Source organism: Panthera tigris, chromosome A1 (assembly GCF_018350195.1).
Source record: "Panthera tigris isolate Pti1 chromosome A1, P.tigris_Pti1_mat1.1, whole genome shotgun sequence".
NCBI lineage: Eukaryota > Metazoa > Chordata > Mammalia > Carnivora > Felidae > Panthera > Panthera tigris.
In genome coordinates, this window is record NC_056660.1 from 184,364,504 (window position 1) to 184,387,302 (window position 22,799).

The following is a 22,799-nucleotide window of genomic DNA, read 5'->3' on the forward strand; positions in this document are numbered from 1 at the left end:
GATTATCAATGGCTGTTATGTCACAAAAACAGAGAATCAGATCTTGACAGAAGTACATGATGTCACCTATGAACTAAGTTGTCTTATCACATAATGGAATCTGACTCTTACGAAACTCTGGATCTGACTGCCAATTTTCAGCAAAATGAAGACTACAGAGGAACATATTAAATTGAGGCTGTAGGATGTTATCAACAAAATCCAGAGTTTGGGCAAACCACAGGACAAAAGACACCATTTCAACAAAAAATTATAGGGAAGAAGGGGGAGATAAAGAGAGAAGGGAAACTATTCATTAAAAGAAACTGAAAGACATTTCAACCAATAACAATGTATGGTTCTTATATGGATTCAAACAAGCTAAAAAAATATAAGATCACTGGGAAATACAAAAACAAATATGAATACTGAAAAGTATGATGATGATATAGTGACCATCTTTAAAAATAGACGCTCTCTTTTAGTGATACATACTATTTACAGATGAAATAATTTGATGTCTGAGCTTTGCTTCAAAATCATCTAGACTTGGGGGAGTGGATGGAGGATAGAGATGAAACAAAATTAGCCATGAGTTAGTAATTACCGAAGCTGGTTGATGGGTACATTCAGATTCATTATTCTATTTTTTCTACTTTTGTACATATTTGAAATTTTCCAAAATAAAAACTAAAAATATCTTTGTATTCTAGTTATGTCCCCATTTCATGACTAATACTGGTTATTTGAAATTTTTTCTTCAAAATTGTGCAATTTTTTGCTTTGGTGCCTTTGTTAAGTATCAGCCATGTAAGCTATGCCAGTACCACCCTTAGCTTTGTAGAAAATTTTGAAAATAGGTAGTGAAAGTCCTCTAACTTTGTTTTCTTTATTTTAAAATTGCTTTGGTTATTCTAGGTTATTGCATTTCTATATAAATTATATTGCCTTGTCAATTATAAAAAAGAAAAAGAAGGAAAAGAAAAAGTATTGAAATTTTGACAATACTTGCATTATACTTATAGCCAGTTTGGGGAAATATGACATTTCAACCATATTGAATCTTCCAATTAATAAGATATATTTACATCTGACTGTTTTTTGTGTTTAAAAAATTCAGCAATACTTTACAGGTTTTAGCCTACAGATTTTGATGTTCTTTTACTAAAATTATTCCTAATGCTTTTCTAATTACTAATTCTAAATTTATTTTCATTTTTTAATTTAAATTTTAGTTAGCATATAGTGTAATATGGGCTTCAGGAGCTGAATTTAGTGATTCATCACTTACATTTAACACCCAGTGCTCAACATTTGATGCTATTATAAATGGAATAAAAAAAAATTTAAATCATTGAGTGCCAGATATATAAAAATACAAAATATTTTTGTATATTATCCTTGAATTCTGCAGATATTCCAAATTTACTTTTTGGTTTAGAAGGTGTTTTATAGATTCCTTAGAATTTTCTATATAAATAGTAATGTCATTTATGAACACAGGCACTTTTACTTCTTCCTTTATAATCACTATACTTTTTATTTCTTTTGCTTACTTTTTTGCAATAGCTAGGATCACCACTTGAAGAGAAGTAGTGAGAATTGACATTTTGTCTTATTTATTTTTTTAAATATACGAAATTTATTGTCAAATTGGTTTCCATACAACACCCAGTGCTCATCCCAAAAGATGCCATCTTCAATGCCCATCACCTACCCTCCCCTCCCTCCCACCCCCCATCAACCCTCAGTTTGTTCTCAGTTTTTAAGAGTCTCTTATGCTTTGGCTCTCTCCCACTCTAACCTCTTTTTTTTTTTTTTCCTTCCCCTCCCCCATGGGTTTCTGTTAGTGACGCTAAGTGAAATAAGCCATACAGAGAAAGACAGATACCATATGTTTTCACTCTTATGTGGATTCTTATTCTTTATTTAGTGAGAAAGTACTCAATATTTTACAGTTAAGTATGTCAGTACTGGGTTTTTTTTTGTTTTTTGTTTTTGTTTTTGTTTTTGTTTTTTTTTTTACAGATTCCCTATATCAGATGAAGGAAGATCTTTTCTGTTCTTAGCTGACTGAGGGTTTTAATCATGCATCGGTGTTCTATTGTTCAAATGCTTATTCTTCATCTATTATCATATGAACTTTGATTTTTAGTGTGAATATGGTAAATTATATATGTAGATTTTCAAATGTTAAACCAACCTTGCATACCCTGATAACCTTGTTTACTAATGATGTATGGTTTTTATGTATTGCTGAAAGCAATTTGACATTTAAAAAAGGTTATATTTGTATATATGTTTGTGAGGGATGTTTTTCTTTTTTTTGTCATATCTTTGTCCAGTTTTGCTATGAATATTATGTTGGCTTCATACAACAACTTGAGAAGTGCTTTTACCTTTTTAATTTTATGGTAGAGTGTGAGATTTATGTCATTTTTTCCTTAAATGTGTGACAAACTGTATCAGTGAAATTATCTGGGCCTATAGTTTGGGAATGATCTTAAATAATTCATTTATTTAAATAGGGGTATTCATATTTTCTGTTTCATCTTGTTTCAGTCATGGAAAGTTGTCATTTTCAGGAACTTTATTCTTTTCTTCTCAGTTGTTAAATTTTTTGGCATAAAATTGCTTATATTGTTCTTTATCTTTTTAATTTCAGGTTTTTATTTTTTTAAATTAAGCTCTACACCCAATGGGGGGCTTGAATTCAAACCTTGAGATCAAGGGTCACATATTCTACTGAATGAGCCAGCCAGGTACCCCCTTATTTCAGTTTTAGTGATAATTTTTACCCAGGATTAAAAAATTCTAACAGGACAAATTTTTCTGTACTTTTAAACTTATTTTTTGTTTAAATAAGCCTTTAATTTTAGGGTGGTTTTAGATTTACAGAAAAGATACAAAGATATTACAGGGTTTCCATATACCTCTCACTGTTTTTTCCTATTATTTATATCTTATATTCCATGGTATATTTGTCACCACTAAGGAATGAACACCAGTACATTACTAACTAATCTCTATACTTTATTCAAATTTCAGTAGTTTTTCCATACTATTCCTTTTCTGTTCCAGTATCCCATCTGGGATACCACCATGTCTCTTTAGCTTTCCCTGATTTATGATAATTTCTTCGTCTTTCTTTCTTTCTTCCTCTTTCATGAGCTTAATAATTTTGAGATCAAAGTTGTTTTTTTTATAGAATGTCTCTCAATTTGGATTTGTTTGAAGTTTTTTCCCTTGACTAACATATAGTTGTGGAAGGAAAATCACAGAGGTGAAATGCCATTCTTATTTTATCATACCAAGAAAATATACTATCAGCATAATTTATGACTCATGATGTTAACCTTGGTTATCTGGTCGAGGTAGTATTTATCAGGATCTCCACTGTAAAATTACTTTTTCCCTCCTTCCATACTTCTAGTCTTTGGTAGCAAGTCACAAAGCACAGTTCACATTCATTGGTGGGGAGTGAAGCCCCACCTCCATGAGGGGTAAGTATTTACATAAATTATTTAGAATTCTGAATGGGAGATCAATCTCTTATGGGATTATATTGGTATTATATTGTCATCAAGTAATGTGGCCAAGTGGTCACTACTTCTTGTTTTCTTTCTCTCCCTTTCTCTTTAATAAAGATTAGAAGTTCAGTTATACCAGTGACCAAACTTTCTCTAATTGGTTTTGCTGGCTGATATAAACATTGTGGAATTTCTGAGAACTTGTGCCATTTTGTTTCCTTCTTCACACGAGGCTATAATTACTAAAATAATGGACAATTGATAAGCCTGTGTCTCTGGAGGGACATCAATAGTTCTGAATTCCAATATGAAAGTTATAAGGCTGCATAGTGGACAGAATCATGATGCCTCTTACTCATTCTGAAATGGTGATATTGAGTGTTCATGATGTTTCAAACATTTATTGAGTTTGCATAGTGTTGTGATCATACTGTTTTTGGTGTGGGTGGAAGAGAGTAATTCTACTTTTGAATCATAGCATAACAATGAAGGTTTTTAAAGGGAAGGAATGAGAATAGTAGGTGCTATTTTGGTTCTTAACAAAAATATACAGTGAACTCTGCTACCATTACAAAGGCACATGGTGAGAGCACCTGCTGCTTATCTTTTCTATCATTAAAGAATTTGATGTCAGGAAATAAAACTTTTCCAGTGACACATTCTGAAGAGAAAGGGTACAAAATCTTAAGTTCTTGGGAACTTACATAAATTTTGAGGTGATGACTTATTTCAATTGTGTTCCACCTCAGGATGATAATGGTGTAGATATTTTTAATGACATTGGTTATGAAGTATACTTTTTATTTCTAAAGAATAGCAGGGAGTTCCTATGAAAAAATTCTATTATTTTGGCTGATACTTTTTCAAAATATTTTCCTTACCTACATACAATTACATGTATACTTATACAATGCTGCAGTCATACTAAACATATTCTTTTAGGACATGTAAATATCATGAACATTTCTTTATATTTTTAAATATTCTTCTCCAACATCATCCCTGATGTTTATAGTGTTCCAATGAACAAGTAATGATCTCATATTATTAAATTGTAACAAACAAACAATGCTGTGATGAACACATCTAGATAGTCATCTATGACATATCACTGATTATTTCCTCAGAGCAAAGTTCCTCAAACCTGACACTATCGACATTTTGGGAAAGATAATTATATTTGTTATAGGGGACAATTCTTTGGATTTTAGGATGTTTATGAGAACCCCTGATCCCTACCCACCAGATGCCAGTCACAACTCCCAGTTGTGATAACCAAAACTGTCCCCACACTTTGCCAAATGTCCCCTGCAGCCAAATTTCTCTTCCTTTGAGAACCACTGCCACAGAATACATTCTTTGAAGAAGAATTTGTCACAGATACTGTATGCACAATTTAAGTTTTGAAAAAATGTATGTGGGGTTTTGTTTTCAATTTGAAGGAAGTAATATAAGGATATAAAGAGACAACTTAAAATGTGTGAAAAAAATTCTCAAAAATCTTTCCTACTAAGTTGTTAGAGTTTAACATGCCTGGTGATAAATACAATGGGGTCCTATTTCATCTCCAGCTACAGGAAAAACTTTCTGTGTAGCAATAGAGTGCTGGAGGTCAGAGACAATAGGAAGAGAATACCCAACTCTCAAACTGCTTCTCATCTTTTTTACTATATAATATTTCATGATTTCACATTCTGTATATATTTTATACATATATATATATATATATACATATATATATAAAATATATATATATAATTTATATATATATATAAATATATATATATTTCACATGTATATATTTTTGACTCCTGATGTTTTCCTTTTCTAAGCAGTAAGAACTGATTAAGGGTTTAGACTTTGGAATCAGCTGAACTAGATTCTGATACTATATCTCATATTTATTATTACTAATTATTATTATTTACTATTTATATTTTAGTTAGTTAATATACATTGCATTATTGGTTTCAGAAGTAGAATTCAGTGATTCATCTCTTATATACAACACCCAGTGCTCATCACAAGCACCCCTTTTTTAAAAAATTAATTAATTAATTATTTTTAAATGTACATCCAAGTTAGTTAGCCTATAGTGCAACAATGATTTCAGGAGTAGATTCCTTAATGCCCCTTTCCCATTTAGCCTATCCCCCCTCCCACAACCCCTCCTGAAACCTTCTGTTCTCTATTTTTAAGAGTCTCTTCTGTTTTGTCCCCCTCCCTGTTTTTATATTATTTTTGTTTCCCTTCCCTTATGTTCAACTGTTTTGTATCTTAAAATCCTCATATGAGTGAACTCACATGATATTTGTCTTTCTCTGACTGAGTAATTTCGCATAGCATAATACTCTCCAGTTCCATCCATGTAGTTGTAAATGGCAAGATTTCATTCTTTTTGATTGCCGAGTAATACTCCATTGTATACCACATCTTCTTTATCCATTCATCTATCGATGGACATTTGGTCTCTTTCCATAGTTTACTTTGGCTATTGTTGAGGGTGCTGCTATAAATGTTGGGGTGCGTATGTCCCTTCGAAACAGCACACCTGTATCCCTTGGGTAAATACCTAGTAGTGCAATTCGTGGGTCATAGGGTACTTCTATTTTTAATTTTTTGAGGAACCTCCATACTGTTTTCCAGAGTGGCTTCACCAGTTTGCGTTCCCACCAGCAGTGCAAAAGGGATCCTCTTTCTCTGCATCCTCGCCAACATCTGTTGTTGCCTGAGTTGTTAATGTTAGCCATTCTGACAGGTATGAAGTGATATATCATCATGGTTTTGATTTAATAATGAGTGATGTGGGGCATCTTTTCACGTGTCTGTTAGCCATCTTGATGCTTTTTTGGAAAAGTGTCTCTTCACGTCTTCTGCCCATTTCTTAACTGGGTTGTTGTTTGGGTGTTGAGTTTGATAAGTTCTTTATAGATTTTGGATACTAACCCTTTATCAGATATGTCATTTGCAAATATCCTGTCCTATTCCATTGGCTGCCTTTTAGTTTTGTTGATTGTTTCTTTCACAGAAGCTTTTTATTTTGATGAAGCCCCAATAGTTCATGTTTGCTTTCACTTCCCTTGCCTTCAGTTACTTGTCTAGTAAGAAGTTGCTCCATTTTAATCCTCAGTTCTATCTGTATAAAATGGGAATGATAAGACCTACCAGAGAGAGTTGTGGGGAACATTAAATATGTTTTAGGGCTGTTAGCAATGCTTGGTATGTAGGAGGCACTCATTCAATATTATCTTTCCCCCAATTTAAAGAAGAATAATATATTTTCTCAATTTAATTCTATACCTTTTGGCCATCTAAGGAAGCATTTTAGGAACAAGAGTTTTCCTGAAACCTTTTCATTGGCATAATAACTCAAGTTATGATATTTTAGGGATGTAAATTTTATAATTGTGAATGAGACACCATCATCGTTATTATTTGATATTTTGGAATGATATCCCATTGGGTGAATGTGGAAAGAGAATCCTAGGAGCTTGATTTTCTATATATTTAAATTTAATCCACTGTAATTTCGTTTTTTTTTAATTTGCTAGTGTTTATATTAGTATAATGGTGTGATGTATATGATTTATAAATAGATGATGATATATGGAGGATGCCTGGTCAAAATTTCTTTACTACTGGGGTGTGAGATCATCTATTTCAAAGACCATTCACCTGAAAGATAGTTTTTTATAGTTTCTGTGATTTGGGATGGAGGAAAGGAATCATAAATCTCACTGCCTGTCAGAACCCACAATTCACTGAATATTATTTCAACATCATTATGCACAAAGTTTCATCATTCTTGTGATTTTCAATAACAGTGTTGGTATATTTAAATGTTCCCACCCCAGTCTTTCTTTTAAGATTGATTGAAATAGGGAGCAAGGTGAAACATTTCCATATTTCACTGATAGTACCTGGGAAGAGTTTTTGTTCCACTGTTTTGGAAATGGAAAATAAAATACAAGATCCTGAATTTTTCTTTTGAAAAACCTAGGCTAAGTAAGATGGTTTCAGAATTCAGAAGGTGCTGGAAGGGAGTGGTGGTGGTGGTGGTGGTGTGTGTGTATGTATGTACTTGCACGCTTACGTTTGAATGGGAGAACCCACATTCATGGGTTCCTGGTGTCTGACAGGGTCTTTACAGTAAACATTTATAGCACCCATTTTTACCCTCATACAAGCAAGATAATGGAGAAGAAAATTTCTTGCCCCTCTCATGGTAAAAAGTTTTGACAAGAAGATAAAGGGGAATTTTAAGGTCTTTGATCCTTCCCACATTTCATAGACTATCTGTATTTTGTGAGTTCTTCCAGACATTTCTATCCATATGAGGAAAAAAATGTATGTATATAGTCTTTTCACAGGCCAGAGTCATAATGTGCAAATAGGAATCATATTAAGGATATTGTTATCCGAAATGCTTTTCCTTACTTTGTAATATAATAGGGATATTTTCCATATCAATGTGTATAGATTTACCTCATTCTTTCTACAGGCATCATGGCATTCTATTGCATGAATTTACTGTAATAAATATAGCTACTTCCTTATTCAACACTGTAATATCTTCTGTATGTATCTTTGAACACTTTTCTAGAGATACATTTATAGAAATGGAATTACTGGTTGAAAATGTATGAATGTTTAAAATTTAGAACCAACAAGAGTGCATCAATTTATTCTCCCACAAGTGAGAAATTTTCCTTTTTTTTAAAATTCAAATTGTTTAAATTTTATGGACAAAAAGGCATTTAATTTTCCTCTTCATTGTGATAGTGAGCATCTCCAAGGGGTCATTTTATAAACAATTACTGAAGTTAGGGCTCTTTACATTATATTGGTTTCATCCTAAACTGTTTCTATACTCAGGGTTGCCAAGGAAGCCAGAGTGGAGGCTGTGGAAGGATGGGTTTGAATGAACTTTGGCTGCTCCACAAGCAGGCTGATTACTGAGGAAACATCAAAAGCTTCACCCGAATGACTCATCACCCAGATCCAACAGAGGTAATAGAATAACTTACATTGCACAGCCTTTTGGCTATTTAGTCTGCTGTGTGAGATCAATGGTGCCCACGTTCTCTGCTGGATTTTGCTCTGGGAAAGAGATTTATTGGTTAGAGCTTACATTACAATGCAGTCAGGGGCTTTGGGACTGATTGCCAATACTCAGTAGCATAGAGAAAAATTATTTAATATCTTGGCCTCAGGTAACAATATCTGCTTCATGGAGTTCGATCAGGCATCAAATTCTATGGGGATATCCTACTGTCCACTGCATTAACTATCCTTCGTGTTGTTTCATTATTTTCAGAGGCTTTCCTTTGTTTTGGATGGTGAAAAGCTTGTGGCTAGAGATAAACGAAAGTGGCAATTTTAAGACGCATGTGAAATAAAAATGTGACTGATCATGCATGTGGATTATTAGATGTAAAGTGTACAATATAGTTTTATACAGGTAGTGTTACCTGGATTATGCTCAGTGCTATAATTATGATTTTAAAATTTATTACTGTCTTTTCATGAAGTTCAGATGGTCTAATTTATATTCTCTAAACATTTCTTGTTTTACTCTTTCATCAGATTCAGCTCTTAAAATTCACTGCATGGTCTCTACAGACAAGAAGCAAAGGTTCTGCACGGCTACAGCATTTCAGTTAAAAGCCAAGGAATCCACATTTTCTTTTATTTTGCTCTTAGATAGCCAGAATGTTTTATAGTCTCCCACATACTTTGCTCCTCTCAAACACATTTTCAAGTATAATAATATATTTTTTAAAAGTCAGATAATTTTCAGGTAATACAATTTTGGAATCCTGTAGACTTTAAAAGAAATGTGAAGAATTAAAAAAAAATCTCACATACAAAGCCAATTGCCCTCTCTGAAAATTATAGCTACCCATTTGCTAGTTGCATTATTACAGAATTGCTAATATTTCCTGCTTTTCAAAAGCATTACAATAAACTTGTTTGGAAGTCATGTTATTTACTAAAAATAGGACAGAATAAGGCATATATTTCTTTATGTTGGTTTAAAATTGAAGTATATTTTATGGAAAATGGGACATTTAAAGGTTAATCTTAACAGGGAAGTATTTTCCTACATAAATATATTATAACTTCAAAGTATGTAATTTTGGAGTTTTTCCTGATGATATATGGTTTTTAGAACTATGGGTCTTAGTTAAAATGTACTGACTTAAAGATTTTTTTTTAGCTTTTACTATGTGGGTACATGAACCAAAAAAATCATGTCTCCTAGTATTCTTTGTACTGCATCTACTCTGGTCAAATGGAATCATCTATTTCAAAAGTTACTGTGAGAGAAAAATTCAAAAAGGATAAATTGCATGTAATTGTGGTAAAGAATAAGCTTTTACTGATCAGTTAGAAAATACCAAAGACACCGTGCCTGTGTAATCAATGGTGGTTTAGTAATATTATTTTGTATAAGAAAGAACATTATTAAAATGTATTAAATTGTTCTGTACTGAAGGGTATAAGAGCATTGTGTAATCTCTAATTCCTGCCAGAGAGAGACTTTTTCACTGGGTAGAACCATTTTTATAGTCTATTCATGTATTCAGCCAGCATTTATTGCAGCTATGGTTTTCTTATGTACCCTACCAGGAACAGAATTTGGGGGTGGTAAAAAAAAATCAATAAAACACACTGCCCAAAGCATTTTCAAGCTTGAGGATGGGAGAGTGTAAAGGAGCAATCGTGTAAACAATAAATGACGATATAAAGAAGAATGAGAAGTAATGATCAAAAGGTAAACAGGGCATAATAATAAGTGCTAATATCAGTATGGTGTTACTAATTGCCCAGTGTTAGCTAAGGACTTGACTCCCCACAGTGGGTGTTAGGTCATCTCCCCAGCATCCATTCTCCTCTCCTCCCCTATGCTCTTACTTACTGCGCAGTTTATGAGTAGAAAGATAGGTTTGCTATAGTGATTGATCTATTTGGGCATATTTGTTCATCTGAACCAATTTAGGAATTCCTCTCCTCTGGGCAATGTTAAAGAATGGGCTTGCTATTCATATCTGGACAATGGGACAGGAGAGGTTTTTTGAAGATATCTGAAAAAGTTCTTCACTCTTATGGGAGAGCTATTTGAAGTGATCATTTTGTTTACTCCTTTGTTTTGGATGAAGAAGTCCTCCAAATGTTATCATTATCTAAAGGTTATCCAAAGGTTATCATTATCATAACCTAATGATAGCCTCTCATAACTGTGGGGAAGAACAAGGCTTAGGCTGAATCTGACACTTTAGAATGAAGAGCAGAGGGAGAGAGAAAGAAATTAGATCCTTGATTCTGTGGTTAAACCACTGAATCAAATCAAGCCTGAAGCCTATATTTCTTCTGGACTTTGAGATAAGTGAGCCAATAAAAACCCTTTTGCTTTTTATGCCAGGCTGAGTTGGGTTTTCTCTTACCTTCAACCAGTCTAAATTATACCCAAGAGTTATCTTTTTCAATCTTCATAACAACCCTATGAAAGAGATGATACTATTTCCATCATTTTACGGATGAGGAAACTAAGGCCTAGAATGGTTAAATATCTTGCTCTGAATCACAGAAACAGTGCATGGTGAAGCCAGGGCTTTACCTATGTAGTTTCATCCAGAAACCACATTCCTAAGCACTGCATCCTACTGCTCCCATGCTTTGGCGATGCAGAGAGAATGTCAAGTCAATTTGTAGGAAAATTATCACAATGCCAGAAGCATTGGATCTGGGCCTGTAAGTGGAGTTTAAATCAACAAAAGATGGAACTGAAGCAACAGTTTTGGAGTACAGGAGATAAAGTAGCTGTGGCTGGGGTCTAGTTCATGTGTAATCTCTCAGGGGGATAAGAGAAGACAGGGCCAACCAGGAAAGCTGGGGGGTGCCCCCCAGAGATAAGAAGATAAAGGGTGAGATCAGGAGGATGGCCTGACTAGACAGGGGAAGTTAAAAGTAGGGAGGAGTCCTTGAGAGGAAATAATGAAACAATAGAGAAAGCAGAAATATTGAGAATGTGTGACCTACTTTTAGTTCCAAGACATTGGGATGATGGGACTAGGAGTGGGTTAGCAGGGAGAAAAAAGATGACATCACCAGGATCTCTGTACTCTACTATCATGATCAGGGGAAAGCTAGGTTTTGGTTTAGAAAAGAACTTAGAGGAAGTGTTGCTAAAAGGTTTGAGTGAGAATGTGTGTCTAAGGAATGTGTTGACAGAAGAGTAACTAGAGGAATTGAGGGGAGTTGGAGAGGATAACTGAGCTGGAGAGAAAACAAGTGTGAAGGACTAGTGGGCTGGAAGCAGGTGCGTTTCGGTCAATGTATCAAAATGAACAAGGTGGGGAATTGTGGGAAGGGAAGAGGCTGTTTCCAGATTGAACTGCTTCCCAGGTTGTATTTATATAAGTGGGCTCCTTCATAATTCTGACTCCCAGTGCGTCACATCCTGTGGGCAGAAGGGAACCGAGGTGGCCATGGAAACCTGACAAACCTCAGACAATATTAATATTCACAAACATATGGAGCCTGCAGTTCTTTAAAAACAACAATAACATCAGCAGTGGCAGCGGCAATGACAACCACCGTAGTAATTTGTAACTCTCCCCTCTGGAGAACCACAGAGCTGCATATATTATTTTTTAATAATTAGTGACAAATTAACTAATTGCTACAATCCTTAAACCTGTTTTTCCCTTTAGCTTGTCATTATCTGCAGATGTCAAAACAAGTAAAATAAATGGACTGGGTTTCCTTCAGAAGTTTGTTGATAATAACTGTTCTCCTAAAAAAAATAAAAAATGTATGAGGCTGACAAACAAAAGCTCCTTCCTGGGTTGTTACTTTGGAATGTCTTTTTTATCTTTGAATTTCTGGTAGAGATTTTTAGACTCTGCCTTTTTCCTTTTCTGAATCATCAAATCCAATGGTTCACCTGGAGAACTAGTTAAAATTCGCTGTGGGAGCACAATTCAAAATGCACTTTGCTTGTCCCTATCTTAGAGATATGGGTTCATTAGAGGTGGAGTAGGCCCCAGGAATCTGAATTGTAAATGATCTCTGGAGGTGATCCTGATGCAGGGCTACTAAGTAAGGCTGTGAGAAACAGTTCAAGTCTTCTTGGTGGGCTGGGGCCTGGAGCTTAAGATAGGGAGTCGTGTGACTTGCTCTGAAAGTTGCTTTAGTTCCTTTTTTCTAACCCTCATTACTTTCCTCTTCACCAAAAACCTTTGGTCTTTGAGATACAGTGTTATGAAAAACACTCAGGCACTGGAATAAGGTCTGGATTAAGGTGAACTCTTGAAAGAGGCACGTAAATTCATTGTCTCAGTTATTCCATCTGTGAGATTTTTTTTTTTCAGAATTCTATAGTTGACATTCAGAGAGTAACTTATTTGACATCTAGTACATAATAAGTCCTTAAACATTACTGTTATTATGAACTTGATTTCTATTTTGCACTAACCTATTGCACCTGCCTGTGGGGTTGCCTGCTATGTTAGCTTATGGAGGATCACATGGGATTGTGCACACACTAGGATGAATTTTCTGTTCTTTTACTACTGTTCTTTTGGCTCTGAATTAAGGCCCTTCAGTGATTTGCTGATCCCAGACACAGGTGAAGAAACAGGAGTGCTACCAGACTGACAACAGAGCAAAGACCAAGCACGCAGGGAGATTCTCAGATACTCTCATCTTATGTGGGGTGCTAAATAGAAAAAGCACAGGGCAGGTTAAAGCTATTGTGTCTGTCTACATTTGTGTTTTCTGGTGGGGCAATAAGAAATTAGACCCAATTATCTGTTTCATAACTACTTTTCCTTCTTGAAAGTTGACAAGGTAGAGTTGGATGGAGACAGAGGTTAGGAAAGGATTTTCTTGTTAGCATTGCCCTGCTGTGTCCCCTCTGTATACTATAGACAGAAGGACTTGAAGAAATGATGGAGTGAAGGCATGCTCTAAGTTCTGTGTGTACTCTGCTGTATATGCCACAAAACCTGTTATCCATCCACTGTCTTGGCACGACAGAGCTTTCTAGTTCCACAATTATCATCGGACAGGGATCTATGGATAGAAGTAGAATTTTTAATTATTTTCTTGTGTTGTAGGAGATCATTAAGAGGATGTAACCTCTAGTTGACCTGAGGGCTGGATCTGGGCAATAGGAACCTCTTCAGCCCCTCCCCTTAGAATGTATGTCCTTCCCACCATTTCCTACAGCTGGAGCTGTTGTCAAGGATGCAACTTTGAAAGAGCAACCTGTTGTTGAGGCCATTGATGGTACATGTGACTGAACTAGGTAAGGCCCTTATATAAACTTTTAAGATTATGGCAGGCCAGTGCAGAGATCGGCTTATCTTGCAACACCCAAGGCAAACCTCATATGTAAGTTCGCTTGCTTATTGAAACAGCCACCTACCAATCTTGAGTGGTCTGTTTCTTTCTTTGCTGTCTCCTTGCCCTTAATGTATAGGGTCCAGTTTGCAAATGAACAGCTTGGATCGTAGATCCCCAAAAAAGAATTTCTTGAAAATTCTTAATGTGTTTCTTTTTTTTTAATTTAAAACATTTTTACTTTATTAATTTACATCTAAGTTAGTTAGCTTATAGTGCAATAATGATTTCAGGAGGAGAATCCAGTGATTTATCCCCTACATATAACACCCAGTGCTCATCCTAACAAGGGTTGTCCTTAATGCCCCTTGCCCATTTAGCCCATCCCTCCAGCCACAATCCCTCCAGCAACCCTCGGTTTGTTCTCTATATTTAAGAGTCTCTTATGTTTTGTCTCCCTCTCTGTTTTTATATTATTTTTGTTTCTCTCACTTCTGTGGGAGAAATATATATTTTTTATAAATGTATATATATATTTACTATATTTTAAAATATATTTTTAAAAAATTTATTTTGATGGAGAGAGAATGTGAGTGGGGCAGGGGCAGAGAGAGAAGACAGAATCAAAAGCGGGCTCCAGGCTCTGAGCTGTCCGCACAGAGCCTGAAGTGGGGCTCGAACTCAAGGATCATGAGATAATTACTTGAGTGGGAGTCAGATGGTTAACTGACTCAACCACCCAGGCAGCTCTTAATGTATTTCTTAATGCAGCGATGCCAAGGGGCTTTAATTGTTTTGCTACAAATTGCAAACTGGCTGCTGTGCACAAACCATTTTAATAGGTGTGCTTCTATGTAAAAAAATCAATCAATTAAGAATTTTTTTGACATATGTGTTTGCTTTTGTTTTTGTTTTTAATTTAATTTATTTTTTAAATTTACATCCAAGTTAATTAACATACAGTGCAACAGTGATTTCAGGAGTAGATTCCTTAATCCCCCTTACCCATTTAGCCCATCACCCCTCCCACAACCGCGCCAGTAACCCTTTGTTTGTTCTCTGTGTTTAAGAGTCTCTTATGTTTTGTCCCCCTCCATGTTACAAAACAGATGAACATAAGGGAAGAGAAGCAAAAATAATGTTTGTTTTTGTTTTTACGACATTGACTTTTGAAGAATCCAAGAAAGTTATCTTGTATAACAGTCCACATTCAGGAGCTTTTGAAAGCATTTTAAAGGACACTTATATTGGGCCCTTTTATTTCCCAGACTTTGGTGGGCAGTCACTTGTTAATCTGTAGTTATTAACTCCAGGTGAAAATGAATATAAGGTCTGAGGCATTTGCCCATGGCATGATACTGGGGATTTGTCTCGTGAATATGTATTTTGGGAAAATCAGTTTTAAATCTTTTTTTGTTCTGATCCTATAGGAAAGTTCAAACTTCATCCAGCTTTAGACTTTAATATAGAAGTAGAATAACTTGACTAGCATGCCACCTTTGCTTGAATTGTATTTTTACATGGTAACCCTTAAGGTAAAATAACAGCAATTAATTTATGAAGCAAAGTGGTTATTGTCTTAAGACTTTTCTTTCCAAAGAAAAAAATAAAAAAGAAAGATATTTAAAAGGGCTGGAGTTTCATTTGCTTAATCCCTTACATTTTGGGTCCTGACTGAGGGAAAAAAGTGGACTTTAAGATGTTTGACTGGATGAGCATGCCTTCCTACTGACTAGTGCATCCAGTAAGGACGACCATCTATGTGGCATGCATGCACTTTAGAAATATTGCCTCATGTTGTAAGCTATTTCGGATTATACCTCTTCCCATTTTACAAAGGTACTTGGAGTTATAAAAGACATACCTATCAGAAAACTCAGAAACCTCAAACATGAATAAGATCTCCATTTGGTCATTTTTTTGCTCTTTTTTAAAGTTATTAATTGCATAGTTAAAATGAATCCTTGAAGCAAATCAACAGATATTTAGGATTTGATATTTAAAACCTGTTTTTCCCGTCTCTTTAAGCTGCTTAGCATAAAATTTACCCTAGTTTTATTGTAGACTGATGAGCAAGAAATAAGAAACAGCTTTTTTTGCTTATTGGTATGGAATTTTTTTAAATAAGCCAGTGATCTTCATGGATAAGTCACACAGATAACCTTGAAAATTGAAAACTGTCATTCTTTTTGGCATACAAATGTTTACAGCAAAGCCTTAAACTAAAATAATGATCATATAATAGTAAGAATAACCCTTTCTATTGTAGGATGAGTCAATTTTTTAGAAGGGCAATAGGTCATCTTATTCTATAGCTAGAATGGATATCAGATATTATGATAATAGAATAGCGAACAATGATTGAGTGCTTTCCTATGTATCAGGAACTACTTTGCATGCCTTATTTCATTTCGTTCTCTCAGCAGCCCTTGCCCTATGTGCTATTATATCCCCCATTTTAATGAGAAATCTAAAAACTGTACAGGTTAAAGAACTTGATCAAGGTCTTATAACTCACTTAACACTCTCATCTTAGAAGTATGGGTTGATTAGGTATCTTTCAAGGTCATGTGTAAGTAGCAATTTATTAGAAATTATTTTTGGACGTTGGATTTAAAAAGCTAAGAATTTCTTGTTGCATAACCTTGTTGCATAAATTGTTGATTTTCAGACTTTTCATGATTCAATCTACCTGCTGAGAAATCCTTTTTCCTGTTACAAATGTTCATAATATGTGCAGATTTCAGAGCCTGGCTTAACTGCCCTGTAAAATGCTTATTGACGGAACCATAGAAAATTCTGTGTTACTAAAGAAAAATTAAATAAGGTCTTATGTGAATATGTCTCATGTTAGTTGCTGAGGTAGGTGCTGATGCTTGTTAGTAGTTTTTAGCTCTTTGTTTAGGTTATGTCTATGTTTGTTCTGGCAGCAGGGAAGAAAAGGGATAATAAGAGAATCTATGGGCAGGACAAATAATTTGTCAAACAACTTCCTCTAAGCATAACAAAGTAATTAATTAAAGTAAATTATATCAAGTGTCCTGAATGTAATATAAGAACTTCATTAAAGGTAATAATTCGTTGATTAGCTTCCCTTCTAAAGAGAATGTTTTGTAGACAAAATTCAGGATGTTTCCTGGCCTTAGTTCATATTGCTTTTAGAGCTTGTTAATAGGTATTAATTCATTCTCTTTAATATAAAAATCCCATAGGCTATGCGGGTTGTTAGGACTAGCACCCATTGATATGCTCAAGATTGAAGAAGCTTCCAAAAATAGCACTATCACAAAAGGATTTTTGGTAAGAGAGTAACAATAATAATAATTAATGGTAACAGTTTTCTGTGGTTCACTTTGGGTGGTTACTGCAATCCTATAATAGCTGCATTGGTTATAGAGCAAATGATGATGCTCACTTGACAGGAGAGGAACATGAACATTAGAGAGATAACTTGGTAGGTAATTCTGCCACTCTGTGCAGAGACTATCTTTAAACCCCAGATCTGCCTAGCCTTCCAGTCCCCTTGTATGAATAATTATGCCATCTTGTGCCTTAAATAAAACACAAATGATATATTGATTTAAATATTTCTCCTTTTTAAACAATAATTTGTTCTAATTTTATAAGTCATAATTAATCTGTCATGTATATAGGAATTACAAGTTTGTGAGAAATCATAGGTACAAACAAATGAGAATTAAAGGTACATATTTTGCATTAGTAAGGATCTCAGAAGAACAGAGATGGCAAACTCATAGTAGGTAATTTGGGAATTTAATAAAGGGATTCTTATAAGGGTATAGGCTAGTGTGTTTGCCCAGGTTGCCAAAACAGAGTACCATAGACTGGGTGGTTTAGACAACAGAAATTTTTATTTCTCATAGTTTTGGAGGCTGGAAGTCTGAGGTCAGGTTGTCAGCATGCTTGAGTTGTGTGGTAGGGGCTCTCTTCCTGGCTTGCAGAGGGCTACCTTCTCATTGTGTCCTCACATATGAATCTGAGGGAACACAATTCAGTCTGTGGCAATTAGGGAAACCACAGTGGGTAGTGTAGTTCCCTGGGACTAGAAACATCAGGGAATTACCACTCTTAGGCCCGAAGGAACTGGGGAGGGTGTGGCCACTACTATGGGCAGAGAGGGAATACATCTGACAGGAGTTGTAACCATAGCTGGGGATTACACCCAGCAAGCAGCATCTCCACCATAAAAGGAGGGAAGACTTCATTCTTCTGCCTCTCCCCGATTTCACCCTTCTGCTTCTTAGCGGTGGAAACTAACTGGAAGCCAGAAGGAAAGGAAGCCCATTGATGGAGTCCATACATGTGTAGGGGAATAAAAATATTTTTTTTCCACCCTTTTGAGATCTTAGTTGAGATTTCTATAATAAAAGACAGATTAACAGGAGAAAAACAAACAAGTTTATTAACACATATATTTCATGTATACCCAAGGAAAAAATAAGTGAGTCCCTGAGGTGACTTAGAATTCAGACTTAAACACTATTTTAATTGGGGAAGGGAAGGTGGGGGATGTAGGCCTCTTAAGGGAGAGTACATGATTTTTAGGACAGATGAATGGGCCCTTAGAAGATTAGTGGGGAGGTATGCTATTGTGTGGTAAAGTTGTTCAAGTTTCCTCTCCTGTGATGAGTCAGTCTTCTTTCAGTTTGAGTATGAATGCAGGATAGAACCTATGTCCTAGCTCAAGGCAGTTAGGAAGGAGGAGTTCCCTCTTACTTGCAAAAGGGGCAGGCTTTTTGTTCTATTTAGGCCTTCAACTGATTTTATGGGACCCACTTAGACTGTTTTACTCAGTCTACAAATTCTGAGTCTGATTCAAATTCTAATCTTATCCAGAAATATTGTCACAGACATACCAAGAGTAATGTTTGACCAAATGTCTGCGTATTCTGTGATCTGGTCAGTTTGACACATAAAATTACCATCTTATCAGTCTACTCTCTGCCTGAAACTAGTCAGATGAGGTTTCCTGTCTGAGAATCTATTTCTTCTCTAGCAAACTGAAGCTAGCAAGATGTTTACCTGAGGTTACCGCTCTGTGTAATTCATGAGGGCAAGCCCTTATCCTAGCACAGATCTACTAAATAGCTTACCCTTCAGGAGGACCCTTCTTTGCATCCTTCTACTCAGACTCTAATCTACCCAGACTCACATCTCTCTTTCCTTCCTTCCTTCCTTCTTCCAGCTGCTAAGAGGGAGGGATCTTCTAGGAAGATCCCTAGAAGTAGGGATCTACTTCTAGATCCCTAACTTCTGACCCTGTGTGCCTTGAATTAGGGACCAATTCTCTATCAAGGATCCAATAACTCAATTACAAGTTAATCCTAAACATTTGTATTTAAAACTTGGTCTTCATTATTGTATCCCAAAGATACTTTTATCCCAGAACTTTTCAATTCACATAACAGTTATCCCTGTGTCCCCACAACAATGGACTTGTTTTGGGCCCTCCTTTCCAAAATTGGTAGTTCAACAACACCAAAGAAAGAGTCAATCTTCCCCATTTGATACAACTCCTAGAGAGGAGATTTATGACAATTGAGCTCCTTTTGGAGAATCTGTCTTTAGGCAGATAAGGGGAGTTCAGAGATGCCCGTCTCTTCATTTGCTATTTTTTAAGTGACTACAGTTCAAACTAACAGTATATACCAAAGTGGCATATTTTTCTGTCTTTCACATGTCAACCTCTCAAAGCACAGAGTGGAAAAGGAATAAGAGTGGACCTGCGAGGTCAAGGGTAAGATATCAAATGTATCTACTCTTTTGTTTTTGTTTTTGTAACTGACCACATTATCTGAAATGGGCCTTCTTATTCATCTGTTTCCTCTCACATTACTTTCTACCACATCATTGATTATCTCTTCCATGTCAGTTACTACAATAGAGAGTTATCTTCATTTATGTATATATTTTGTACATGTATGACTTCCTTCACTAGTTTCTAAGTTTCTATGGACAGACCTTTGCTGTTGTTTTTAAAGATTGTACTTCCCCATTGCTGCCAACAAATGCATTCTATGTAGAAGGTAGTTTCAACCAGAAAATAAGTTTTCCTATAATAGTATCCTCTTGCAATATCCAGAATATATTTAGCTGTTCTATGATAAAAAAAAAAAAAGATTGCACTTCCCTTCCCCATTATGGTTGGATGCAGTCATATGGTTTGTTTCAGCCAATAATTTGTAAGAGATGTGAGGGATACTTCTAGGCAGGAACAGTTAATCACTTGTGCAATACAGTCTAGATCTATTTTTTCCCATTGTCAGAGTGGCCAACAGCCTGTGAGATGGTTGTTGCTCTGTCACTCGGCACCAGGGGTAAAAAGACCTGACATGGTAGTTATGTGGTATGAGGGAGAAATAGACTTTTTAAAAAATAAATCAGTGATATTTTAGGCTTGTTATCAGAATATAACATAGCCCTATTCTGACAAATCCTTAGTTGTGGAAAGAATGAACAAACTTGTCTCTTCTAATATGAGCTGATTTGTACAGCCTGTGATTATCCAAGTAGCTAATTTACATAGTTTTGAAACTTTAGCTTGTCAATACGTCCTTGTTGTGACCTTAAAATTCACAAGTTTAATATTATATTCTATCTCCCAGTAGAAGGAATTCTAAATATAACTCTCATTAATGCCAATGCTCCTTTGCATATTGAAATGACACTCTAGCCCTTGAAAGTGTAAGTTTGAGCGAGAACGACACATGAAAGACAGATCAGAATCATGCAGGCTGTCTCTCCTGGGAGGACAGGAACTAATTTGAGTTTTGAATTTATCCTTTTGATGTTCTAATATTCCCAACAATAGTAAGTCATTTTAAAATGGGGAATTGAAGCTGCCTAAGCCTGTTCTATTCTCTTATGTCTAGTCCACTCTTGTTATTCAAATATGACTCTCATTCGTTACTTTTATTTCTTGACAAATAGGTCTGTAGACATGTACACGCTTTGTTCTGAATGTTGAACAGGAAGAAGAAAAGGTTTCCAGCACAGAAAATTTACAAAAAGTGTGAAAATTTTGAAGTCGAGTGCATCTTAAGCCAATACCATGCTTTAATTGACTATTTTACTTTATCTTCCTTTGGGTAAGAATGTTTTTAATATTATAGATTTAAAGTGAGACCTAAGTAATAAAAATATTAGGTAACCACTACTGTTGACCAATGTTTTTTGGAGAGGATATTCTTTTGGGGACATAGTAAAGGTATAACCTTCATTTGTCTGTTTCATTGAAAAACTTGTTAAGTCCACTGCTTATCCCAGAGTAGGAAAAAATGAGATCAGACATGAATGTGGACTGATAATTTCTCTATTTGGTCCAGTGTATCCAAACACCACCATTTAGATACTCAGTTCAAGAATCATATGTGCAAGTGGCCAGAGATTTTCAGAATAAGCTCTAGGATACATGAAATACAAAAAGACTTCTGAGGAAAGTTATTACTGAAAATAATGAATATATGTTTCCAAAAATTTCGGTGTAATTAGAGTCATATGAATTCCTGGAAATAAGTTATTTAAATGAAATTGGGATGGAAGAGTTGTTAACTGTGTAGGGAGAAATCTGGGTGCTGTGTAAAAGCTGGGTTCATGGTCTAATAAAGAGAAAGACTTCATATTTTTTTGTTTGGTGGAGTTAGGGGAAAAGGTCTTTGAAAGATGTTATTCTTGAGGGCTTCATATAAAGGAAACTGAGTCAAATAGATTCCTGTGAATTAACTTCCATTACTTTCAAACCTGACTGATTAGACTTCATATATCCCTATCCCTGGTTCACAGAAATTCACACCAACTGTTTACTCTTCTACTTCAATCTCAGCCATATGTACAGAATGCTCTGTTAGGGAGATGGAGCCAGTTGCTAAATTAACAGAGATGATTGGGCCAGGCTCTAAGAATTAGAATGTAAATGGGATGAACATGAAAGGAATCTGTCACTTCCCAGGTAGCTCTGGATTGAAAGTGAGTAGACAGGTGGGGGGTTTAATACAACCTTTAATATTGAAATATCATCAATCAAATCCTCACTTTTGGGAAGTATAAATGCTGGGAAAAGAAATATAACTTAGGTTTTTCAGTTAAAATTTGTCCCATCTTTCAGGACCAAACAACTATTATTGCTAAAGCCTACCAGATGTTCTGTAGCTAGGACCAAAGCACAATGACTATACTATTACAACTAATTTCATCTGCTTTACGATATTGTGAATATTTGTGACAAGCTTTTGTTATTCTAGGTTAACATATAGGTGTTTCTCTTGCTGACCCTGAAATACTTGATTGATTGGACTTATACATGTTCTTTATCAATATGTATGGCATCCATTTAATGGAGGACTCTAAATTATTTTCCATCTCCTGTTTAGAAGATGAAAAATACACAAATCTACTATGATAAGCATAAGACAGACTAATGTTGAACCATCTGCATTTATAGTATAATAGTATTATTTCTGATCAAAGTCTCCTTAAAGCCTTGTAAGATTCTGAGGCACCAAGAAAGATTAACTTAGATATATGTATTTAACTACACAGCCATAGATAGATATAGTGTGTGTGTGTGTGTGTGTGTATGTGTGTGTGTGTGTGTGTGTGTGTTTTCAGAAATTGTTGAATTAAGAGATCCTCTACCTTAACATTTAGTTAATCAGGCAATTTAATTAACCATGGTCTCTCAATGCTTGAGCTTTCTGTATAATGCCAAATGTTTAGATTAGCTGATAAAGTAGCTAATTAAAGTACAAAATGAAATTCAAGACTACAGTACAAAAAGTGTTTATCTAACCAGTTATTTATCATTAAAATTATGTTTAAAAATGGTTGTTAAAACATACTTTTGTGACCAATTTTAATTCTTGTATAATAATGCAACAAATGTAGGCATTCCTTTAATGTGCTGAAGACAGCCTTGAAATA

The 22,799-nt window shown here is 35.2% G+C and overlaps 1 long non-coding RNA gene across 1 annotated transcript in view; it reads left to right on the forward strand.

Moving 5' to 3' along the window:
* Nucleotides 1–22,799, forward strand: part of LOC122240425 — a 112,768-nt gene that overhangs the window by 10,813 nt on the left and 79,156 nt on the right. Inside the window, exons 2-8 of the long non-coding RNA XR_006220166.1 lie at nt 8,385–8,519; nt 9,096–9,309; nt 10,143–10,287; nt 13,746–13,824; nt 17,072–17,159; nt 19,575–19,617; nt 20,811–20,968. This is a non-coding gene — a long non-coding RNA (uncharacterized LOC122240425). The remainder of the gene's footprint in view (nt 1–8,384; nt 8,520–9,095; nt 9,310–10,142; nt 10,288–13,745; nt 13,825–17,071; nt 17,160–19,574; nt 19,618–20,810; nt 20,969–22,799) is intronic.